The 12,922-nt window shown below is 42.1% G+C and overlaps 1 long non-coding RNA gene and 3 other non-coding genes across 4 annotated transcripts; all 4 read left to right on the top strand.

Annotated features, from left to right (window-relative positions):
* Positions 1-6,669: 6,669 nt before the first annotated feature.
* Positions 6,670-6,741, top strand: LOC120929814. Its single transcript, XR_005747511.1, has one exon. It is a non-coding gene; the product is annotated as a small nucleolar RNA SNORD65 (small nucleolar RNA).
* Positions 6,742-6,907: 166 nt separating this feature from the next.
* LOC120929775 lies at positions 6,908-6,977 on the top strand. Its single transcript, XR_005747475.1, has one exon. It is a non-coding gene; the product is annotated as a small nucleolar RNA SNORD49 (small nucleolar RNA).
* A 178-nt stretch (positions 6,978-7,155) lies between these two features.
* Positions 7,156-7,616, top strand: LOC120928602. Its single transcript, XR_005747249.1, has 2 exons — positions 7,156-7,254; positions 7,433-7,616. It is a non-coding gene; the product is annotated as an uncharacterized LOC120928602 (long non-coding RNA).
* LOC120929817 lies at positions 7,291-7,365 on the top strand. The gene has a single exon (XR_005747514.1). It is a non-coding gene; the product is annotated as a small nucleolar RNA SNORD99 (small nucleolar RNA).
* Positions 7,617-12,922: the final 5,306 nt, after the last annotated feature.

A 12,922-nucleotide genomic window follows, 5' to 3' on the forward strand; every position in this document is an offset into this window, starting at 1 on the left:
GTTTCCCCTCTCTTCTGGGATTATCTCCTTTCTTTTATATATACTCCCTTTTTTTTTTTCCCTCCATCTCTATCCCGGATGGAAGGAAATCTAAATTGAGCTTCCCCTGTTCTATACAATTATAGGAGAAAAAAAAAAAGGGGAAAGAAAAACGTACCCACCGTGTTCAAACTAGGGGAAGGAAGAAAGGGGGGGAAGGGAAGAGTACCCTACTTCAGATAGCCCAATATCACGGAAGGAGGGGACAACTGGGGCAAAACCCAGAGAGGGGGAGTCAGGTAACTACTGTGGCAACGGTAACGGCAGAGGAGACAGAAGAAGGTCAACCTGGGGAAGAGAATCAGAAGAAGGGACAATAACATGAGCAGAATGACAAGCAGGTCCACAAAGGGGGGACACGCGACAACCCCAAGTAATACAACTACAACTAGCTCAATTAGACCATTTATGACTAAAGGGGAAAGCCCACGAACTCAGGGTACCCAGGGAACAACAAAGCAACAACAAGCAAACAAAGACAAGAAGCTGGATACTGGAAAACCCCACGGGGGAAACATAAGTGAGACATCTATGGAGTTAAGAGATGAAGGAACTATAGAGCAGGGACCTGAAAGTAGTAGGACTGAGGAACAACATACAGATTCGCAGACCGTATCAAAAGGAGTATTGGCAGAGATGTTGCAAAAATTGGAAATAGCGATCAAGAGTGGAATTAAAGGTGAAATACAGAACTTGCGAACAGACCTGGGTCACCTGCTCGGTAGAATAGAAACAATCGAAGATCGAACAGAGAAGCAGGAACAAGAAGTAAAAACACTAAAGGACCAAATAGGTCAAACACAACTACAACAGAGACTTATCCTATATAAGATAGAAGATCAGGAAAACAGAAGTCGGAGACAAAACCTGAGGATAAGGTCAATCCCAGAAGAGAGGGGAGAAGACCTCAGGCAAATAATGCAGAAGATATTTAACCCACTGCTGGAAAAACCGATAGAGGACCCGATAAGGATCGAAAGGGTCCATAGAGTTGGGAACCCACAGAGAGCGAGTTCGGAGCGAACAAGAGACGTTATAATTAGATTCCGACTCTATGAGGACAAAGAAATAGTGTGGAAGAAACTAAGAGGACAATCCCCGATAGTCTTCGAAGGGATAGAGTTACAGATATTCTCTGACTTATCACTTGAGACCCTGGCAAGGAGACGACTGTTAAAACCACTCTTAAAGCGGATGATAGATTTAAACATCAAATATACCTGGGGTTTTCCGGCATGTCTGGTCGGCACAAAAGATGGAAGATCAGCAACACTGAGATTTCCGGAGGACCTGGAAGAGTTCTGTAAAAAGCTAGATATTCAGTTACCTGATCTACCAGGATGGGGATAGAGGAGTAAAGGATAAGGGAGGAAAATGATGAGTTAAACTATAATAGCTTATTCCCCAATTTTGCTTTGTTTCATGTTTTTTTTCTTTTTTTTCTCCTTCTATTGAGATTAGCGGTGGTAGGAGATATATTCATCCCACCCCCCCGTCTTACGATCAGATCGGGGGGGGGCAATCCCAGGACCCCACCTAGAGGGAACTGGGCCAGACATAGAGGATGGTCCAGAGGTCATTAATTGGCCTAAAGGGGAGGTTGGGGGGGAGGGGGGGAGGTGAATGGGGGGGGGGGAGGGGAGGAGACGGGGACTATCTCACCAGAATAATCAGAAAAGAAAGAAAGAGAAAAATCAAAGATGCCACCAATTAAATGTTTATCGTACAATGTGAAAGGTCTTAACAGCCCAATTAAGAGACACAAAGTCCTTAAGGAACTGAAAAGATATAAAGTAGATATCGCCTTGTTACAGGAAACCCACATTACTTTAGGATCAAATGTTAGACTATACTCCCTAGACTTCCCGACCTGGTACTATGGAGATACCATCTCCAAAAGAGCTAGAGGAATTGCAATTGGTATCTCAAAAAGGACACGGTTCGTATTAACGGAGAGACTGACTGACCCTGAGGGGAGATTCCTCTTCTTAAGGGGAAAACTGGAAGAAATGGAGTGTACCATAGTCAACATATACGCCCCAAATTCTCTACCAATAAAATTTCTCCTGGGAATATTAGGGAAGCTAACAGATTTTGGGAGGGGGAGAATAATCATGGGAGGTGACTTCAATGTATGTATGAACCCAAAAATAGATAAGACATCACAGACACCGGGTGCACAGAGTGCTCAGTTAAGAAAGTTAAAAGACACTCTATACAGGAGTCAACTGATAGATGTGTGGAGGGTCTTTAACCCAGATCAACGTGACTACACATTCTATTCCCCGGTGCTTAGAACCTATTCAAGGATCGACCACATATTGGTAGATCATAGAACGTTAGAAATAGTGGTCGAGACGAAAATAGAGACCATGACGATATCTGACCACGCCCCAGTTAGCATCTCAATAGAGATCCCAGGAAATCAGGGGCTATCCCAAAATTGGAGATTGAATGAACATCTGTTGGTAGATGAGACTAGTCTAACAAGGGTCCAAAAGGAGCTGGAGGAGTATTTCAGGCTAAACGAATCAGAGGAAGTTTCAGTAGCAACTGTGTGGGATGCACACAAAGTTGTGATAAGAGGGGTCCTGATCTCAGAGGGGGCAAGGAAAAAGAAAGAAAAAAGTCGTAAAAAAGAAAATTTGATAGAAGAGATCTGCGTGCTTGAACAAAAACATAAGAAAATGGCAAAGCAACGAGAAGTGTATATGGACTTGGTTAATAAACGCAACGAACTAAAATAACTATTAGACCAAGAAACTAGAAGAGACTTCAATTTAATAGCTAGGGAAAGATACTTGTGGGGGAATAAAACAAATAAACACTTAGCACGGATGGTGCAGAAAAAGAAATCAAAAAATTACATAGATAAAATCAAAAATGGCAAGGGAGAGGAGATGCATACAACAAAAGATATAGCAGAAACCTTCAGAGTATATTACGAAAAACTGTACGCGGTGGAACAAAAGGACGGACAGACGGGGGAAAAAATAAACAAAATTACAAAATTCCTGAAGGAAGCAGGGCTATCAAAAATAAGTGAAAGTGATGCATCTATAATGGATAGGCCAATAACGGAAAAGGAGATTGAGCTGGCACTTGCAGGCTCAGCCTCAGGTAAAAGCCCTGGCCCCGATGGCTTTACCATTTTATATTACAAAAAATGTAAGAAGATTCTTATTCCAAAATTATGTCAATATTTTAATGGACTGGGTAAAGATTTTAACCTAAGTAGAGAGGCCTCAGAGGCAACCATTACGGTTATCCATAAAGAGGGGAAGGACAGGAGGGACTGCGCAGGGTATCGACCAATATCCTTGTTGAACAACGATATTAAATTGTTTGCAAAGGTCCTGGCCGAGAGAGTCAAACGGGAAATGACAAACCTGATACACCCAGATCAGACAGGCTTTATCCAAGGAAGAGAGGGGAGGGATAATGGCGTGAGAGCATTACTGACAATCCAGAAAATGAAAGCGACAGGGTCCCCAGGTCTACTCTTGTCTATAGATGCAGAAAAGGCATTTGACAGAGTAGACTGGGGACTCATGTTACGCACCCTGGAGGAAATGGGATTCGGCCAAAGGATGAGGGGATGGATTGCGACGCTATATCAGGAACCTTGGGCAAAAATAAGAATAAATGGCAGTCTCTCCCAAGCATTAAAAATGAAAAATGGAACAAGGCAGGGGTGTCCCCTATCGCCACTTCTGTTCGTGCTCTCCTTAGAACCTCTGTTGGCCAGGGTGCGTAACTGCCCCGATATCGTAGGAGTCCAAATAGGAGAGGAAGAATACAAACTCTCTGCGTTCGCAGATGACGTCCTCTTCTATCTGACAAACCCCAAAATTTCAATCCCAAAGCTACTAGACTTATGTACGCAGTATGGAGAAATATCAAATTTTAAAATCAACGAAGCCAAAACCGAAATCCTGAACATAAATATAAACCGGCGGGAAGAGAAGGACCTCAGAATGAAGCACCGATTTTCGTGGGTAAAAGAACTTAAGTATCTGGGTATTTATTTAGCAAAATCAAATAAAAAAATGTACGAGATAAACTTTATCCCCCTGTTAAATGAAATTAAGAAAGAAATAGGGAAGGTGAAAAATAGACCATTATCTTGGATAGGACGAATTAACTATTGTAAAATGGTTATACTTCCAAAAATTACTTACAGGTTTCAGATGGTACCTATAAGTTTGCCTGGAATACTTCTCTCAGCTTTAAAGAAACAGATTATGAATTTTATTTGGAAAGACAGGAAACATAGAATTTCTCTCCAGACCCTAAGACAACCCAAAAAAAAAGGGGGACTAGCGGTACCAGATATTAAAACTTATTACGACGCAGTGATGATGGCGAGGGTGGTGGAGTGGGCCAGAGCCAGTAAAGAAAAAAGGTGGGTCAAAATTGAAAACGAATTGTCAAAAACAAGGTTGGACAAGATCATTTGGAACCCGCCCCAATTTAGGGCACTTGATAAGAATACACATGAGATAACAAAAAACGCACTAAAAATTTGGGACACATTATATAAAAAATTAGAAAAGGAATATAACTCACCCTTATTAGCATTAAAAAATAATGATTATTTTGCACCGGGTAAAACACAGATTGGAGGAAATTGGATAAAAAAGGATAATATCCAATTAAGAGATGTAATTAAAGATGGGCACTTAATGTCACTACAAGAATTAAAAAAGAGAAAAAATGATATAGAAATTAACGAGTGGAGGTATCAGCAGCTAGACCATTTTATTCACACCCTGCCACACCCAATAAGGTCAGGGGAACAACTGACCGAACTAGAAAAAATATGTACAACGGAGAGGGTTAAGGGATCTATATCAAAACTATACAAGATCTTGCTGAAAGTAGACGGGCGAATGATTCCTCCATTCGTTGAAAAATGGGAGAGGGAACTTGGGTCACAAAGAGATAGGGTCACAATAGATAAAATGTTGACTCTGGTACACTCCTCGGCGGTAGACAGTCGTACCGCGGAGATGAGTTATAAATGCATCACTGGGTGGTATATGACACCAGACAAACTATCTAAATTTAGAGATGGACAAACGGGAGACTGTTGGAGGGGATGTGGACAACCGGGAAACATGGCCCACCTATGGTGGAAGTGCCCAAAAGTTGTGGAATACTGGGAAAAAATCCTGGGGTGCATAGAAGAAATCACAAAGGTGAAAATCAAGATGGACCCCTGGGTGGTATTGTTCCACGGGGGAGAGGAAGGAATTAAAAAATACAGAAAAAGCTTGGAGCCACACCTACTGAATGCAGCCAAGAGGCTAATACCAAGAAAATGGCAGGAGGTGGACTGCCCCTCTATGTGGGAATGGATTGACTCAGTGGAAGAAACATATAGAATGGAAGAACTGAGAGAGGGATTGGAAGGCAATAACATAGCACAAGATAAGAAATGGGATAACTGGCGGATTTTTAAGAATTCTTGGAGCTATGCTGAAAAATTAAGGGAGGAGAGCTAAGATAACACCTCAAAAAAAAAAAAAAAAAAAAAAAAAAAGAAGAGGGAAACCTCGGTGGCATCAGAGATTAACTCGAGATTAATTATGGTGAGATAGGGGGATGAAGGGAGGGGATAGGGAAGGGGGGGGGAGGGGGGGGAAGAGGATATAAATGTAACTCTCAAATTTCATATTATTAAAAAAAAAGGAGGAAAAAAAAAAAAGAAAAAGAAAAAAAGAAAAGGAAAAAAAAAAAAAAAATAATAATAATAATATAACTATTGAAAAAAAAAAAAAAAAAATATATAAATAAATAAACAAATAAAGCAAATAAATGGTAAAGAGTTACACTAATGATGCGAAACCAAAATTAGAGACGCTAAGGGCTGGCAAACAGAACATGAGCGTATATACGCATACTCTATGAGGTCGGAGTCTGAAGTGTATAAAAAAAAAAAAAAAAAACATGAGGAATGTGTACAAAATAAACAGATAATCTGCATAAGAACCACACTTGTGTTGGTGGTAACTGGTGAAATGAGACCATTAGAGATAGTGTACAGAAATGCTAGGTCTTGAGTGACTTGTGTTTACTCCCTGCCAGTTGCTTCTCCCCTTTTCCTGCTAGTTGCATCAAATGGCAAAAAAAGTACAGTTAAAGACTGTTATGTTGGCTTGTGTGTGGTGTATAACACTCCCCCCTAGGCTCCATTCATACTTGTGCAACTTTGATGTCAAGTTGCACGACAAGTAGTTCTCCATGTTTTTGAATGATACCATTCATATATGTGTAACTTCAAAGTAGTTCATGCACTACTTTGGTCTGACTTTCTTGGCTCAAGTTGAGGGGCAATAGACTTCAATGATAACCCTCAGAAGTTGCACCCATCCAAAGTCGGCACAACTTTTGAAGTCCTATCATACACATGTAAATAGAGCCTTGCACTATGCAAAAAAAGTTATTAAACTTTAATAGCTGGGAGCGTTTGGTTTAAAGGCAGCCAATTGCTATGCCACCAGCTTAAGTTCTGTTCAGTATGCATCTCCTGCTAATCTTGTTCTACAGCTGATGTGTGGTAGAGGTAACCCTCAGGCTGTGTCTTAATTCCCACCTACTCAACCTTTACTGCTGGATTGGTGATATTCATGATGAAAACAATCTAATATAGCTGGAATTACCGGCAGAACTCTCCTGTTGAGAAGCAGTTTTCTGAATGCATCACTTCTGTATTTATTCACCCGAACATTGATTTAATAAAATCTCTAAATGGTGTGTTTTTTTTTTATATACAGAATGAAGTGTCCCTCAGTAACTAAACTGTAGTAAGTTGTAAAACATCTGTATCAAGTCTTATATTGGAAGTTTCTTTGTGCTAATATTGTAACATGATGAGACTCCGGAATAGGAAGTGCCGTCAGATGCGATAACTGATGAGAAATTTTCCTCTGAATTGCAGTTTAGCACTTATTACAAATGATTTCACCTCGCCTTTATACCTTTAAAATGATGCAAGTAGAATGTTTCCCTATTTTTGATTGCTTTAATTTGTTAGAGCAAACTTGCATATAGCTAGTCTGCAAACATTGCAAAAACATTTGGCCTGCAAGGGTTCCAGTGTAGAAAACAAATGGTTGACTTGGTGTTTGGGCTCAGCTTATATTTGCTCTTTTCTGTGGTGTAACTTTTTTTTTTTTTTCAGGGTTACAGGCTGGTGTAATAAAAAAAAAGGTAAGATTGCGACAAGACTTAAATTGAAAAAATGATACTGGTCCGTGATGAGTTTAACAAAATCTGTGGATAGTTTGGATGAGATATGCGGATATGGGACTGAGACCAGTGTAATGCAATAACTTGTAACTAAACCCATTGCCATAAGATTAACATTTTCCCCAATTTTCTGTTGCAGGAGTTGCATTAACAATGGCTTTAATTTTCTGCATATGATACCCATAACTGAATACAAATCTTGGAAGAGGGGGGAAAAACTGCGCTAAACCACAAGAAGCAGCCAGCACTCAAAATAAATGGAAATATAGGTAATTGGTGTGGCGCTAGACGTGTCGGAACACAATGCTTGTAGTGACATGATCCATAATAGATACAAAAAATGTGATTCAAATAAATAAGTCCGTGTGCAAAGACCAGACACCACAAACTAAGTGATGCTGGAAGGTTATGTGTTCCCTCAAGTGTGTTTACAACTGTAGGGGGGTGTGGCTGTAGGTCTGACATCATTGATTGTGCATCCCTATATTAGGGAACACACAATCGATGACAACGCCACAGTGAAGAACGGGGAAGCCGTGTTTATGGGCGCGCGCCCGCGACCCACCGCTGGGCTTTATACAATCACGTACAGGTACGTGATTGTGCCCAGTGGTGCCATTCTGCCGACGTATATCGTCGTTAGGCGGTCCTTAAGTGGTTAAGCTAGTGCATTGTTGGTTCACTTTTCCTTTCGATTTCCCTTCTAAATGTGTTTTTCTTTGTCTGAATTTCTCACTTCCTGTTTCTCCTCAGTAAGCTTTCGACCATTATCCGAGCGGTGGAAAGTCAGTCAGAACAGCTTACTGAACAGCCTACTGAGAAGGAACAGGAAGTAAGAAATTCAGACAAAGAAAAAAAAACATTTAGAAGGGAAATTGAAGGAAAAGGTAAGTGAACCAACAATGCACTAGCTTAAAGAAACCTATTTAGAAAATAAAAAACAAACCTTCACAACCCCTTTAAGGTAGGAAGTGACTGGCAGCGTGCTATATGTACCACAGCAAAAGTGGGTGTGGTCAAGCTCTTAACAGTGGGAGGGGCTTAATAGGTAAAGAGTTTAGGAGCTAGAGAGTGAGAGCGATAGAGAGTGTGGGGTTCTGAAGTGCGTTATGCATGGAGTGCAGGGTTCTGGAGTGCGTTATGTACAGGAAGGTGGGTTCTGGAGTGTGCTATGTACAAAGTGCAGGGCTCTGGAGTATGTTATGCACAGGGTGCAAGGTTTTGTAGTGAATTATGTACAGAGTGCAGGAGAGTGCTAGGCACAGCGTGCAGGTTTCTGGAGTGAGTTACGTCCAGAATGCAGGGTTCTGGAATGAGTTACGTACAGTGTGCAGGGTTCTGAAGTAAGTTATTCAACTGATGGAGTAATGCGGGACAAAGTCCTTGTACAGCGGGACAGAGGCAGGGCTGGACTGGGACAAAAAGTTGGCCCTGGACTTCATCCAGACTGGCCCACTTTGACAGGTCTCTCCCATGGCGGCCGGACAACTCCCGCACCCCCCTCCCGGCCACCCAAGCCCCCTCTCACCCTTCACTAGCCACTAACCATTCTACTCTAATAGAGTAGAATGGCTGATACTGGTACTCTTATAGGCAGTACCAGTGGGGAAGCTAGACATTATTTCACCCGGGGCAAAGAATCAGTTCGGTGCCCCCCCTTATGGCACAAGATTAGGCAGAAGTGAGAAACTCTCAGGCCATACAGTAGCTGTTGAGTCAGCTGTCTGTCCCCTCCCCCATGCTCCTCTGTCGTCCCCCCTGGTCCTCCCCCTGCTTCTCTGTTCCCCCCAGGTCAGCACTGCGGGGAGGGAGAGGAGGTGAGCGCTACGGGAAGGGAGAGACAGAGGAGCGGAGAGGGGCGGCGGTCCGCTGTCACTGAAGTCGGCCCACTGACCCATCGGCCCACCGGGAAACTCCCTGTAGTCCCAATGGCCAGTCCATCCCTGGACAGAGGTATAAATGTGGGAAAGTCCCACCAATTTCGGGATTGTTAGGAGGTATGCTAGCAGCGAATGTCATGTAAATCTCTCAGCAGATCTGTCTTTTGCAAGATTACACCATCTTGGCTAGTGACAAAGAAGAAGAGTCACAAAGGACCACTACTCAAGAGAGAATAAAACACCATTTTACTCTGAATCAGACCAAACTTACATGCTCTGTGTTGAGGAACACTCAAGTGATAACAGCCAGTGACGGTTGCATAAGGACAGCTCTATCAAGAGCCACGAAAACCACACATCAGCAAAGTTCCAGTGACAAGCAGAGGAAACGATCAAATGGTCCACAACGAAATCTGAAGTTCACATATGCAGAGAATGTGGCGATATTTGAGAATTTGACTCCTGTGTACGACAAGCTTCTGGGTCCCCACATACTAAAGAGTGATCAAGCTTGGAAAAGAAAACAGTGGCACACAATTACAAGTAAAGAGCATGTGAAAAAAAGGGATCAAGATATTAAGGGCAACATCAAGAAAAACATGGCCTTGGCCAGGAAGCGAACTTAGTTCGATTGTGTTTACTGACTTTAGAAAGCATGACTACCGGTACAAATATCTCAAATTCCTCTCAAGTTAATGCATATCTTAGATGTCTAACTTGTTTTCTTGATTGCTTATCTAATTTCCCTCTAGGCAAAAAACTGGTGGTGGATTACCTGCTTCTGTTCAGGTGTTGGAGTATGAAAAAAGTTTTTTTTTAAATATATTTATATACAGCAAAGAGGGGTTAGAACATCTGTCTTTTTTTTTTTTTTGCTGCATGTGCCCTGTTAGGGAGATTCACTCTCTCTATTTGTACTGTTTGTCCTTATCAGAGAGTGAAAGGACTAGAAAAATTCACATTTTGTCTTGTCATCCAAACAATAATAAAGGGTGAATCTCACCAATGGGACGCAGATTGCGAAAACAGACTGACAGGGGTTCTAACACTCCAATACTGTATCCAAAATGAAAACCATACCCGTTGTGCCCTTAATTACACTTTCAAGTCATTTTGGACTATCTATTTGGCAAAGTAATTGCTATATCTTGGCACATGTCTTCTGTTTTGAATATGGAGAGTAGGCATTGGGTGCTATTTACTAAAACTGGAACCCAGAGAATCCGGTGCAGCTGGTCATACTAACCAATCAGCTTAAAAATTCAGTGTGTTCTATGAAACTTGGAACATAACACATAGTAGCTGATTGGTTACTAGGCCCAGTTCCACCAGACTGTGTGTGCTCCAGTTTTAGTACATCTCCACCATTGTCATTCTAGACAATGATGAGGATAGTTCTTTGAGACAAAACATCTCCTCATCAATAAGATCACAAAATGTTTAGCGGTGTGTAATAACCACTTCAGCCCCGGAATATTTGGCTGCTCAATGACCAGGCCATTTTTTGCGATATGACACTGTGTCTCTTTAACTGACAATTGCACCGTCATGCAACGCTGTACCCAAACAAAATTGATGTCATTCTTTTCCCACAAATAGAGCTTTCTTTTGGTGTTATTTTATCACCTCTGCGGCTTTTTTTTGCGCTATAAACATAAAAATAGCGAAAATTTTGGAAAAAAAAACTATGCCTTTTGCTATAAAAAATATCTTCAATTTTCTTTTAAAAAAAGCAATTTTTTTCCTCATTTTAGGCTTATATGTATTCTTCTACATATTTTTGGTAATAAAAATCGCAATACGCGTATATTAATTGGTTTGCGCAAAAGGTATAGTGTCTACAAAATAGAGGAAAGATTTATGGCATATTTTTTTTTTTTTTTTACTAGTAATGAGCAATGGGGGTAATCAGCGATTGTTATCGGGACTGTGACATTATGACGGACAGATCGGACACTTTTGACACATTTATGGGACCACTGACAATTATACAGCGATCAGTGCTATAAAATACACCTATTACTGTGAAAATGTCACTGGCAAGGAAGGGGTTAACACTAAGGGCCGATCGTGTGTGTTCTAACTGTAGGGGGATGGGTCTGACTAGAGGAGATGACAGATCGTTGTTCCTAGCTAGTAGATCTGCATCTCCACTACTCACAGAACAGGCATTTGTATGTTTACACACACGTCTCTGCTCTGGCTCTCGTGCATGCGACTGCCCACCACGCGCATTGGCACCCCCACAGTGCAGCGAGTGCCTGCTATGCCCACTTAAAGGAACCGATGTTCAGCTATGATGGTTCATAGGAACGTGCCAACCTGCCGCCGTATAATGACAGTGGCTGGTCAGCAAGTGGTTAAAATGGAATGTGACACTTAAATTCCTTTGGCATATGCCTCTAGACTTGTAAATACTGTGGATTAGCATAGTCCTGGTCTAACACTGGTTGCTTGACCTAATAATAATATAGCTGGACAACATATTGGTTTTGTTTCTATTTATTTATTTAAAAAAAGGTTTTTGGTAAGCAAACATACAAGAATGCTTTTGTGTGGCGTTGATTTTCACTAAGATATCTCGAAACACCATGATAGGATTTACAGAATAATGCCGCATACACACAGTTGGAATTTCCGACAAGAAAAGTTCGATGTGAGCTTTTGGTCGGAAATTCTGACCATGTGAAGGCCACATCGGACATTTTCTGTTGGAATTTCCGACAGCAAAAATGTATTTGAGAGCTGTATGCAATTCCGACGCACAAAAATCCTACGCATGCTTGGAATCATTGAACTTATTTTTTCTCGGCTCGTCGTAGTGTCGTATGTGACCGCGTTCTTGACGTTGAGAATTTCTGACAACATTTGTGTGACCGTGTGTATGCAACACAAGTTTGAGCCAACATTCCGTCGGAAAAAAATCCATGGTTTTCTTGTCGGAAATTCTGCTTGTGTATCTGCGGCATTAGAGTTGATGCATCACTGACAGATCCTGGGCCGGTGACCATATTTCTTATGAACATATTTGCATCACAAACAGTCCAGATGATCAGGGAGTGGTATCCCTTCCTATTGTAGCGGGGTCATCCTGTCAGAACCTTACAACAGGCTATCCCCGCTGGAACTTTATCCACACCATTGTAAATATGCAAGTTACCTTTAAGGAGTTATGCATTGTGGGATTGAAAGTAGCAGGAGATATGGACTCCATTGACTCTTAGGAGAACAAACTACACTTCCCACAATGCCCTGCGGTTTGAACACATGACACCTCCGCACAGACTTATGGGGAAGGTTACTTAAAGAAAGGGCGCGGCTGATTTCAGTCTCTTGGGACCTGCACTTCTCTCCTCTGCGGAGCTGCTGACAGAGCACAGCCGTACGGTTAGGCCAGAAGCCTAGGCCCAAATCTACTGAGAGACCAGTTGTTTGGAAGAAAGCAAGACTCCAGCCTCCAGCCCGTGTACCCGGAGATCGTAGAGGAAATCCAGCTGTCAGTCGAACCAGTGGAGCACCCTCTTCCGGGATCTCTGTACTGTGAAGCGGTGATTCACCAGCGCGCCTCCTGAGGAGAATTCAGGCGGATCGGCCTGTCGGGTGAGAGAGCACTAGCTCAACTTCTGACTCTCTGTTTACACAGACACCTAGGGCCACCTCACAGGCCGGAGACCCGTTCTCGGCCTCAACCCGAAACTTAGAGGCCAAGTTAACTGTTGGAGTGTTCGTGGAAGTGACTGACACTGACG

This window comes from Rana temporaria, chromosome 2 (assembly GCF_905171775.1).
Source record: "Rana temporaria chromosome 2, aRanTem1.1, whole genome shotgun sequence".
Taxonomy (NCBI): Eukaryota; Metazoa; Chordata; class Amphibia; order Anura; family Ranidae; genus Rana; species Rana temporaria.